Consider the following 12,614-nt stretch of genomic DNA (forward strand, 5'->3'; position numbering starts at 1 on the left):
TCTTTTTTTCTAATGGAGATATGGGAAAATTTTTTTTTTTTTTTTTTTTTTTTTTTTTCCTGACAGTTTCTTGACATTTCAAAATATTTTCATTTTAAAGCTGTTTGGATTTTTGGAAAATACCTCCTATATAAAGACAGCATAATATTTTCAGGGTTTCCTCTTGCGAGTCCTTGAGCAATCTGTGACAGATGAGAGTTTTACAAGTCAAGAATATGAATCATTTAAAAACCCCATGAAACAGAATTACTTTTTCTGTATAGCCAGAGGATATTTTGATATGAACAATAATTATAGACTGAGGCAGGCTGGAGTTGCCCCAGAAGGTTTTTCCTTTTTTTCATATTTTTATTTTTATTGGAAGCTGTATTCAGCCATGTGCATTAGCATATTTTTGGCATCTCCCTCTAGTAAATCCAGCCCCACATAAGAGTAATAAGAAATGGTTTCAATCCACTTTTTACCTGATTGCTTCACTTCAGTAGCATTTTTTTTAACCTCATTTGTTTCCTATGGAAATAGTCCTGCTGCGTAGACTGAAGTCAGTGTGTTAAGTCTTAGCCCTCTGGTAAGTTTTGAATATAGTAGGTCAGTTTCAGACACATTACTCTAAGGACTAGAGGTCTTTAAAATGTGAAGTTCTAAAATGTTGCTTGGAAACCAATGGTTTGGTAAAGAAGACAGACTCAAATTTGTGCCCCCTCAAAGGGTGATGTTCATAAAATCCTGCCCTCACCTGTATGGGTGAGTGTGCCTAGCACTAAGCAATTTGTCTGCTTCCAATAGCAATATTTTATCTTGCCCAGATAGCAAGTCAAACAAAACCAGATAAATCATGTGATATGTTTTGGGCTTTTGGAGCACAGTGGGGGGCATTGTAGGGAGTCTCTAGTGGGTGAGACCAGAAGGGTCATATGCTGAGGGTGTTGAGAACACAGATGCTGGTGATGTGAGAAGAGGCTGGGTTGGAGGTCTGACGTGTGAAGGAACCCTGGAGGCACAGTGTTAAACATTAGAAAATTAGTTCAGGGTATTAGAGAGGCTGGGAGAAGGGGAAGATGAGGGTGGCCATTTAGGACATGGAGGATAAGGATTGGGGATTACAGTAAACCAGGCTGCAGTACTTTTTCCCTTGAGTAATCTTATGAAATAGTCTGCTTGGAAAATAAAAGTATGCTTCTAAAATTTAAAATCTTTTAGGAAGTAAAAACAGAGTGTGGACTTAGAACATGCTCTGAAAGCAGTCTGGTTTGTTGTCCTTCACAGACTTACTTGTGTTTACAGTTAAGCTTGCAGTTGACTGTTTTACTGGAAGAGATGAGAAGACACAGCAGCCTCCAGTATTAAGCAGTAAGAAACACTCTGAGCCTATTCTGTAGGCAGCTCAGAGAGGACTGTATTGCTTCTGTAAAGAGAGGCAAAGCGTTCCTTCTGGTGGTTTGGGGTCAACAGAAAGTCCACAGTGCTGTTTAACATTCCACTCATTCAGCCAGGTTCACAGCTCATTGTATCATGTGCTGTGAGGATCTATTCCGACTTTTTTTTTAAATAGGTAACCTTAATACATGAAGGATTAAGTAGGAGAGAAAAATTCACCTTGTTAATTCTGTGTCATATATCATATCAAACAGGATGTTGCTCCAGACACCCCAGTAAATTAGAAGTGCAAATCATGAAGTGGATCCTTGCCCCTGCTGGCTGAATGCCAGTGGCTTGTTCCAAGGGACACAGTCTTTGAAGGTGTTTTGTCTCCAGCCTCTAAGGTTCCCAATCTAAATAGCTGAGGAAATAGCAGACAGCAGCCCCCCTCATTCCCTTTTTCTCTTCCCTTCTCCTGCTCCCCTCCCAAAACCTAATGTAAGGTGAGATTTGGTGTTTTAGTTTCCTTAAAGAAAAATTATGGGAGACTGAAGATCACTTGGCTTTTGGTGTGTGTTTGACATGGAAAACGCTTGGACTCTAGGGGACTAGCACTATGGCTACATCAACACACTAGGGGGAACCAGTAGGAATGGGCCTGAAGAATCAAACAGCTGCTGAATACATTTTAGGGGCTTGGTTTCAGAGTAATCTGTCTGGCAGACTGAATGCCCTTGAGTTGCAGTAGTGCATCTTTCAGTTTAGCTTCACCAGGACAGAACTGAATTTGTGTGCCGGAAGATCAGCACATGGTCTGGGTGGGGACAATTGGAAGGGCCATTCCAAAAGCACACTGCTGACCAGAAATAAAACAATGATGCATCCTGTATTCAATGTCTGTGACCCGTCCATAGGGATGGGAGATCCAGACATCCCAATGGCTTAGATTTATGTGCATTTGCACAGATTTTCCATACCTGCACTCCTGTTTACAGAGAAAATGTTCCTGGCCTTGTGGGCATGACCTTCACAACATAAACTGATATATGACTATGTTTTGAATTAGCAGCCAAACTGGAACAAGAGAACTGAAGAAACCATGAGCTTTTCTCAGCCTGCTCAATAGGGGATTAAAGTAGAAGCCTATTATTACCGCTTGCATGGCAAGACTGTTAACTATTGCATTGCTGCTGGTCACTCTGGTGTTTGTCTCAAAGCCAGCTCATGGATACAGCCCAATCCTTTTTTTTAATTGCTTGGGTTGGTGAAATTTGAGCTGAAAGTTTTGAATGTGGCAATACTTTAATATTGCAGTGAGTCATGAGAACAAAGAATTTATTTGTGTCCTTGAGGTATCAGACAGTGTGTTGTGGTTTGTCAGTAAACATCAGTGCTGGAGTGTTACTTATTTGTCTTGTGAGAACTCCTGAGCATCCCAAGAAGGGGCTATATACAAAAGCAGAACAGAAGGCACTTCTCACCTTGAAGAAGTTTAATCATTGCCATTGTAGTGATCTAGGAAATATCTCAAAATAATTTTATACAACTGTTGGTTTTGAAATGTGTGAAACAGTCTGCTCTCACCACCACTGCCATCACTAAAATTTTGATGCTACCCAATAACCTGAAGGCTTCATCTGTGTCTGAGGAAATAGAGATGATGGAAAAGGCTTTCAAAAGAAAAAGCAAAAATCATGTAGCTCATATGTTTTAATACAATAGGGCATTTTGGTATGCTATTCAAATATCAGTGTAGCCTGAAAGAAGAGATGTCATGTGAAGGAGATACAGCTCCCTTTATCAAAAGGTATCTGTTTTTCTCTTCTTCAATCCACGTACACATTTCTAAGAGTGGCCAACTGAGAAACAGCCTTTGCAGAAGCCAGTAAAAGCTGGATTTTTGGTTATTAGAGTTAACTTTTGTTCATGGTCTCAGGAAATGTTCTAGGAAGCCAACTGATCTTTTCTAAAACAGTTAAAAAACCATGATGGTTGTGTGTCTCATGGCAAAAAAATAGTAGTGAGTATATTCACCCTGCAGCTGCATGAAAACATCCATATGCACCTATGTGACTTTTATGAAAGGCCATAGAGGAACTCCTTGGTTGGAAGGAGGATAGTAAATGTTGACTCTGTTAAAATGTAAATCTTAGTACTTCAATGCATTTGAAGTTTAACCATGGTAAGAAGATAAAAAATATGGGAATTGGAAAAACAAGCCTTTTTGGGTGTTTAAGACATATTGTGTCTTCAGGAGTAGAAATAATGTTTGATTTCTGCTAAGCTTGAACTAACTTATTGCATATACTATATATCAGCTCTGAGCTATGCAGAGGAACATCTAAATTCTGTAACAACTCACCTGAGATGTGCATTTGCCCTCCCTCAAGAGAACTATAGTATTATGAATGTCAGCAGTCTGGCAGAAACATATCCACAATAAAAAATATATGTCAGTGCTCAAAAAAGAGTTCCCTAAGAACATCTTTGTTGCTATTTCAAGGTCTCTGGAATTTTATTCTTTGCAGAAAAGCTGTATGTAAAGAAAATGCACATTGTGGGGGAAAGAAGGGAAACAAAAACATAGTTTTGAATGAAGAAGATAGCATGTTCATTTTTCTTTTTTTTTAAAAGAACTCCTGTTTATTGGCTACTGTGAGACAGATTGAGTATTTGCAGTTACTTACGTGAAAGTTTTCTCTTTCTCTCTTCTATGATTTACTTTTACTGTCTGCTACAGTATGAAGCTTCTTAGATAAATTAACATGGACTGCTGGCAGCTGCCTGTAGAGAAAGTGCTATCTTATAATTACTGCAGTAGCATTTTAGCTGCTACTAGATTTCAATTCTGTCATCATCTCCATATCTGATGTAAAGTAGCTGATGAGAAATGTTTAAACCAGACTTGGAAAAAATCATTTGTGCACACTGATGTTGGGAATTTATCAGGGTTACTAACAATTATCCTTTTCTTATCCATCTGCAGTAGTCTTTTTTCTTTTGCCATTTCCTTATGGGAAGGCAAAATGTGGTTGAAGGCTTTTTATCGAAAGATTCTTCATACACAAATCTTGTAGGGTCCAATTTCCTGTCCATATTTGGCTTTTGACAGTAGTTCCTCTCAAATTTATATAAGTAGGAATATCTTGACCTAATTAGTGATTGAAGTGTAGCTTCAGCTAAACAGCATGTTTTCCTCCTGTGTTTCAGCCTTTGATGTTCTTTCCCAAAAAGGCAATTCGCTATAATCTGAGAAATCTGTTTTTTAAAGCTATTAGCTAATAAACATTTAAACGTTTGTTTAAAAACTTTGCAGGTTGACTTTAGGCTTAGAGGGCCTTATGTTGCTGTATTGCCCACTGAGACAAGTGGAAAGATCTACGTTTTTCCTGCTGTCAGACTTGGATCAGAACTTGTTTGTACAGCTATTTTACCAAACATCCAACATACACAAACAGAAAGTGTCACATGTTGCCAGCAGAGATGGGAAATGTTAGAAGCAGTAATGTGCATATAAGGCTGGGAGTTGTGAGTCTCTGCATTGCAGCTCTAATCCGTGCATTTGGACAGTTGCTCCACCTCTGCTTCAGATAAAGCCCTCTGTAAAACAGAACTCTTCACAGCATGCCTGCTTAGAGTGAATTTTGTTGAAGCATGGAATTGTGTCCTAGGGTCAACCATCTTCCCAGTCCTTCTATGGCATTTGGAAGAGAACCTCGCTCTGGTCTTAGGGCTTCTCAGCAGGTCATCTTGTAGTTGGAGCTTTCACCAGGCAGGCTGTGACTGACTGTGATAACCTCAGCAAATTAAGTTTTCTCCAGCACCTACAATTCTGTGCTCTCTGTAAAACATTGATAAAGGTGTCCAGTGGCCAGACAGCTTTAACTAAGCACAGCACTATTTATTTCAGGAACAAAAAGTGTCAGAGGAGCAAACCTATCATTAAAAAAAAAGGCAATGGAAAGCCTGCACAAATACTGAACAGAGAGGGTATTAGGTATCATAGGCCTTGGCAGATATATTAGTGCAGAGATATTGATTCTTTGTTCCAGCTTGGTTTGCCTTCACCTGCCTGTTCTTGGATCCAGTGAGAGTGACTTCGCTTTATCAGGCTGAGTCACTTTTTGCCTTTCCCAGTTTTGTAGCTGGTGGTTCTCCACCGAGTCCAGTGGCAGCAGATCCGAGTCACTGGCCAGAAAATCCAAGCCCACTGGCCAAGTTCACCCCTCCTTCAGGGAACCTGAAGGCACCTTCAGGGAATGTTCCACCACGTTCCTCCATGAGTGCAGGGGCACAGCTGCCATCTCGCCATGGGTTGCAAGGAAACTTCTCCTGGGGCACCTTCTTCCCCTTCTTCCTCACCACCCACAGGCACAGCTCTGCCTCTCCAGCTCAGCTCTTTCTAACTGCTTGCTCTGCTCAGGCCTCATCTCAGTTCTTTCGTATGTTAATTACTGAGGAGCATCTGTTGTCCCTCTCATGGCTCCTTGGCTGGGTTTGGAACAGGGGGAACTTCTCAGCTTCTTAATGGAGCCACCCCTGGAGCCCTTCCCCCGCTACCAAAAATCCCACCGAACCAAACCAGCACAACTGGGTAGAATCAGTTGCAGCACATACAGTGGACAGCACAAACATAAAATTCTTGGCAGGATAAGTCTTAAAGCAGAAAGATTTGCTTGTAGAGGTTGTCAGGCTAGCCATGTGGATTTCGAAGGTTCGGCATATGTTTTTCTTCACTTAGTTTTCTAAACCAAACTAAATCATTCCCACTCTCTAGTGGTTATAACTTAAACACACTGTTCTTAACATTTTAACATTCCCATGCTGCCCTTCACAACTGCAGTAATGACCATGTATGCATTTATCTTTTGTAATCTTCTTCATCCAATGATCTCTCCAGCCCTAAAGACATGTTTCCCTTACTGAAGATCTCCAACTTTGTAATAATCTTATAGTTGAATACCATTTTTCAGATAAAATCACTCCAGATTCTCAGGAGATTCTTTGCACTATGCTTCTGCTGTATACACATCTGAGTTGTGTTTGGGTTTGTTGGGGTTTTTTTGCTGCTGTGTCAGATCACAAACGCCTATCTAATTTACTGCCTGCTGTGATGTCTTTCAGCATTGATATAAGCCCGTTTTTCAAATAATGCAAATTATTTCCCCCCTATTTACTAAGGGTTGTTAACCTGGGCGAGTGTCATCCCTGTTCAAATTTCAGATCTTCCCATGTCCCTTTATATCGTGTCTTTATACTGCTTTGGGCCTGCATCATCTCTTACTTTAGCATCTTCTAGCTAACTTCATGGGCATACTGTTTTCTCCTAATCCTCATTTTCCAAAGTGTGCTATAATTAATGGGGAGGCTTCCACTGACTGCAAGAACTTTGGAACTGTTGTTATATTAAAAACAAGCAAATAAAACTCTTCCATGTTGTCCCTCACTACACATAACATGTCTGCAGTTTTTCAGTATGCACCAAGGCAGTTATGATCATCTCCCTCCCATCTTCAATTCAGTGTGCAGGCTGGGTGTCATTAATTGTGAGAAGTTTGTGCAATACATAGCTGAAGTATGCCTGTTGCTGTACTAAAACCCAGATGTGGTCCATCTGCTGCAGGGGTGAGAATAAATCTGGAAGTGCAGGAGCTTTAAACCAGAATTCTGTAGCTGGGACAGGCATAGCTGAAATAGCAATGAGAGCTGTGTGGATACTATCATGCTTTTAAGTGTATGCAGAACCAAATGACACCAGTATTGCTGCATAGATGCCCATCCCACTGCAACCTAACATCTGCTGTGGGGTTTTTTAGCCTCCACAAGCTGTTATTGCTGAGCCCCAACTCAGGTCTTCCGTTCCCTCATTCTGTCTACCTTTTCAGTAGAAAATTTGTAGTTACTGGAGAGAAATAAATGAGTGATGGGTTGTGCTGGAGCACAGATCCCAAACACCTCAAGGATACCATGGAACAATAGGGCCCAGTTCTGCTATTAGCAAGAGGCTCCACTGGTGCAGGGAAGAGAGGTGCGAGTCCTTCAGGTAGCAGAGCTCAAGCGCTCACTGTGGTTGGCTCAATTGCAAGAAGAGCAGGACAGTGGGGGAAGGACTAGATCCACAGTACATCCAGAGCCCTCTGAAAACCCATAGGCATATCATCCCCAAGATTTAATAGGGTCTCTGTAATTGGCAATCTTGTTTGCTTTTTTAATTGGTATCGGTGTAATGAAGGAGGGATCTCCAGCAGTCATTTGGAGGCTACTGAAGTGGTAAAGGGTAATGTCATCTATGGCTCTGAAAGTAAGCTTGATGTTCAAAGGTAAAAGTGTTTTGCTGAAAGTTAGAACTTGATTTTTGGGAGTGGACAACAGGTGTTTTGTGGGTTTTGTGTGTAAGCCTTTATGCTGCAGATTAAGTTAGGTTTTAAACCTAGTGTGCATGCCTCACTGTGTGCCTGGAGCATTTTTACTTAGGACAGTATCTCCCTCAGTGACCAGAAATTGTTGCAACTTTGCCAGCTCTATCCCAGTTTTCTTAGGGTTTATGCTCTTCAACCTTAGTACTTTCCTTCGGTCTTTCTCTTTCCATGTCTTGCTCTCACTGCTGTTCTCCACTTGTTCGCATTTGTTTCCTTCTGATTTACTTTTCTTTAACTGGGTAGGGAATTAACTTTGATGGATTTAAAATGGGACCTTTGATGTACTTGAAACAGCACACGTGTATAGCTCTGAGACCAAGGACTGAGCTTTCAGCACCATGAGGAATTAGGCCCTTGTTTCCCAGAACGTTTCTCCCTGAGAAGCTATAGAAAGAAGGATGCTGACTGTAAATTGCATTATATTCATTGCCTGCAGCAGAAATTGGCAAACAAATTAACAATGAAGTTTCGATCCACATTAGAACTGGATGTCTAACTAGTGAAGTCAATGGAAACATTCCTATTGATTTCTATAATGATAGCCAGTATTTGTGTGGTTATTTTTTACTGTGGTATCTTTGTAAATAACAAATCGGTATTTGCATCTTCAGCGTACATTTCTCATTAATACTTCCCCTCCTCCAGAATCGTGACCATTTGTACAACTCTTTGGAAATGTGGTTTCCAAGGGCTGGGCTTTGCAATGCAAAGCTAAAGGGCTGCAAGAGGAAATGCTGGCATGGCCTGATACAACTCACTCTGAGCTGCACTTATGGATTGTAGAGGCTGTTGTCACCATTTTTCTCTTTCTCAAGTGATAAATTGTGTGGTAAGAGAAGAAACATCAGACATAGGAAGCTGATCTATGGCTTATACTTGTATTATCTTACAAAATTATTTTATTTGCCTTCTATTCTGTGCTTTACAATGTCCTTTTCCTGCAGCTTTCTGTGCAAATTGCAAAACAGATCAAGCTTAGCCCCTTTGTACAGAAAATTATTTTTTAAATCATTTTGCTAACTGTCTTCATATGTCATTGTAGTACAGACATACATATCGGTCAAATGCACTTTTAGATTTCAAACTGAAGCAAATTTGTCCTTCTGTAATTGCAGGAGTACAGCATTTCTTATTCATAAGGGATCAAGACATGAAGTGTAGCTTCTATTTTTACACTCTAATTGCATTAAGTTTACAAAAATCAAGTGTTGTAATGTGTAGTGCTAAATCAAATTAGTGATGGATAAGAGACTGGGTTAGTGTACCAGGTTCAGGCACCTGTCTGACATTGTGTTCCTGTGTCATGTAAATTATTTTCTTCTTTGAACGTAGCTCAGGTTTTTCTAAATTTTTTAGTTGTTACTCTTGGAGAACATAGAGAGATAGGCTGATCATATCCATTAGCAAAATAGTGTTTGAGAAAAGGAAGTAGTTTCTTGTTTTGTTTTGTTGTGTTGGTTTTTGTTTGATTGTTTGTTTGTTTTGGGTTTTTTTTGTTTTTTTGTCGTTTCTCCCTCTTTAAGTAAAACCAAACTGACCAAAAGGGTCACTCAGCTCTTTGGAATTTGAATTCCATCAGGCCTATTGAGGAAGAGGTACTGACTATCTTTGCTTCTCTGTGGAAATTTCAGGCATGCCTTCAAATACCAAGGCCCTGTCTGTTTCATGTAGGCTTCTGACAGCACTTGAAGGCCTCATTATTTTTTTTAGCAGACCCTTTTGAGGGGTGGTCTTTATCAACATTTTCCCTAATTCCTCTGAAGAACATACTTTCTGGCAATTGCTTACTGTCTTTCATCTGAGAGATAGCTTTCTTTGGCCATGGTTCTTCCTCTCTCATATATATATATATATATATATATATATATATATATATATATATATATATATATATATATATATATATATATATATATATATATATATATATATATATATATATATATAGTGCTTGTGAAGTATATTGGGATTTCTCAGCATGGAAGTGACAGCACAGAATATTTTTAGCAGTAAAAGGCTGTGCTTGGAGATACCTGATTAGGTGAGGACAAGCAGTCCATCAGAATTGCTGAGAATTCCCAAAGCACTTGCTAATCTTTGCCTGTAGCCTGGGTCCCTCTGGCTGTTGCTCACACCCCGGCTGCCTGGCGCCCTTCTCTATTCCCCTAGGGACCCTGCAAGATGTGAGAGGTCTGACTGCTGCTGCTCCTGTCCCAGTGCAGCTTTGCAGGTCTGCAGCCACCTTCCCTCTCACCAGCAAGAGCCAACTGGCACCTGTGTGCCACACAGCAGAGGAGGGAGAGAGCAACGTCTGCTGGCTCCCCATCTTAGATGCCCTCACTGTCCCCAGTCTCCAGCTCCAGGACCAGCTGATAATGTTCAAAGAGCCACACATACTCCCTCGTTTGACACTTTGCTTAATTAGTTAGTTGTTTACCATGCAGGAAAATGAACTCACAGATCTGAGCGTGATAGTAAAGTGCTTGCTTTCTGACTGAGTGGGGCCAAACCTAGGCTATGCAGTTGATTGCCAGCTAAGCAGAGGGCTAGTTTAATGGTTAAGCTCATTTCAGAAATAGCAGGAGGGAGATGCACTACAATGCTTTATTGGAAAAATGTCAAAAGCCATTAGCTGCTGGCTGAAATATATGAAAGAGAGCTGCATTAACTCTGCTCTTCATTTTGTATGGAGGTGAAACGAGGCATTTCACCATTTACCATTGGGAATTAAGATGCAACATATTTTTAAGGTCATTTCCTTTGTTATAGGGATTCTCAGTAGGAAGATGAAACAAAAAATGTTTTCCTTTACATGTACTGTTTAATATACCATGCTGTCTATTCGCTTACATATGGCATGAATGTTGATAAATACAGATGTACACATATGTGCATATGTATAGTGTCCTAAACTGTTTTGTATTTCACATGCACCATTTTCTCTGTTAATGTGCTCCATACACAATGTCCATGGTCAGGGCATAGCATGCCTTGAATAGTATCATCTGCCAACTAAAACAGGTCGATCAGTCGTACTCATACATTCCAGCCTCCTGACTAGTTGCAACTAATGCTATTTTTAACCTGCCAGGGGATATTTCTCTCTTATCTATCACCTTCCAAAAATACATACCTTCAGAACTGAAAGAGAAATATTTCTCTTTTGGACCTGTATGTATTTTTCTAGAGCTAAAATTTGTCTGGCTTTAAAATCCCAACTAATGTAAATTTGTACTGGACTAAAAAGAAGTTTTATTTCTTTGAAAAGAGGGAAGTACCTAGCTTTCAAAAGAGACAGGGCTTAGATCTCGCTGTGAGAAGGCTCTACATATGGGATTTCTAAATCATGACATATGTAAATATGTTTTATTTACATAAATTATTTTATACTTAAAGGCTGTGCTGCTTCTACTTGGGGTGAACTGCATATTACAGAGCTCCACAAGCTTATCCTTTCTACTGTCTGAGCCTGTATTGCATCAGTGGCCCCTGTCCATGAACTGTGTGTGCATGACTGGCTCTATGTGTTTTTGTCCCGTCCCTGATGTGCCTTGTGACCTGACCTTTTGCTCTGGACACTGCCCTCCCCGCACACCCTTTTCTCTCTCTCTCATGGCAGGAGGCAGTGTGCAGGTGGGACTCGGTGGGTGCAGCTTGTTCCAGCTTTCCCACGATCTCACCTATCCACTGTAACCATAGGCCAACTTGCTTACCCCCTCCTACCTTGGACGTGTAGATTAAGAGTGGTCCTTTTGCTCAGCTGGTTTACCCTGGTTTTCCAGGTTTCCGACCAAAAGGAGGAAGGGACTTGTCTGCAGTCATCCCCGCTGGCTCAGCTTGTAGGGATGTGATTGGGTTTGGGTATGGGCATATTGTTGAAATCTCTGTCAAATGAGAGAGGCTGCGTTAGGCAGAGCTGATGCTGCCTTTGTGCCAGCTGTGGGAAGCAAACAACAGCCAATGCAGGGGAAGTGCCAGCTGGCCCCCACAGATACTACGTATGAACACAGTATTTTAAATCTGCTTCTGGGATCTCGTGCCACTAAACTCTGGCCTAAAATATCTTTGATTTCTTAAGCAAGGGGTCCAGTCTAGTTCAGCTAAGCCTCCTTAAGCAAGCATGGTGTTTTATAAACAATATATCTTGAGGAACAGTAATTACCCATATATCTTAATGACATGGCAGGCATTGGAGCATCTCCAGCAGCTTACACAGACTAAATATGACGAATAAACGTTGCAAGTGATGAAGCCAGAGAGCAGCATGCCTGAGCTGAGGGATGCTCTGTGCTCCGTTAGGAAGAGAGACTGGGCAGGGTTCCCAGGCTCCAGCTCAGTGCAACATTTCAGTATACACCTGCCTTTAATTCTGAATTGTTTTTCCTGCCAAAGCAAAAGTGACAGCTCATCGGTTTATATCTCCTTGTGTGTGGATAAGCGTTCCTACTTCCACAGAATGATGTGGGTAATTCTGGATCATCTGTGTCTCGGATGGTCCTATACTGAAGGTAGGCATTAGTAAGCCAAAGCTCTGAGACCAGTGGTGTAGAGTTATCTGCCTGTCGTGGTTTGAGCCCAGCACAACAACAAAGAAACAGCCCCGAGCCCACTCGCTCAGCTGCCCCCACACACACACTCTGGGTTGAGAACAATAAAGCTCAAGGGTTGAGACAAAGGACGAGGGGGTTCTTCCTCAATTAAGGTCCCTGGGCAAAACAGACTCAACTTGGAGAAAAAAAAAATAAATTAATTAATTTCACACTGATCAAACACCCACAGGGCACAGACATACCCAGAGCAGGGCTTGCATATGTTACCCCACCCCTCCCTTCTTCC

The 12,614-nt window shown here is 41.0% G+C and overlaps 1 protein-coding gene across 1 annotated transcript in view; it reads left to right on the forward strand.

Annotated features, from left to right (window-relative positions):
- The window catches only part of HECW1 (HECT, C2 and WW domain containing E3 ubiquitin protein ligase 1), a 179,916-nt gene that overhangs the window by 629 nt on the left and 166,673 nt on the right, over positions 1-12,614 (forward strand). The window lies entirely within an intron of this gene.

The sequence above is a fragment of the Chaetura pelagica genome, unplaced genomic scaffold (genome assembly GCF_000747805.2).
Source record: "Chaetura pelagica isolate M959 unplaced genomic scaffold, ChaPel_1.0 scaffold7, whole genome shotgun sequence".
NCBI classification, from domain to species: Eukaryota; Metazoa; Chordata; class Aves; order Apodiformes; family Apodidae; genus Chaetura; species Chaetura pelagica.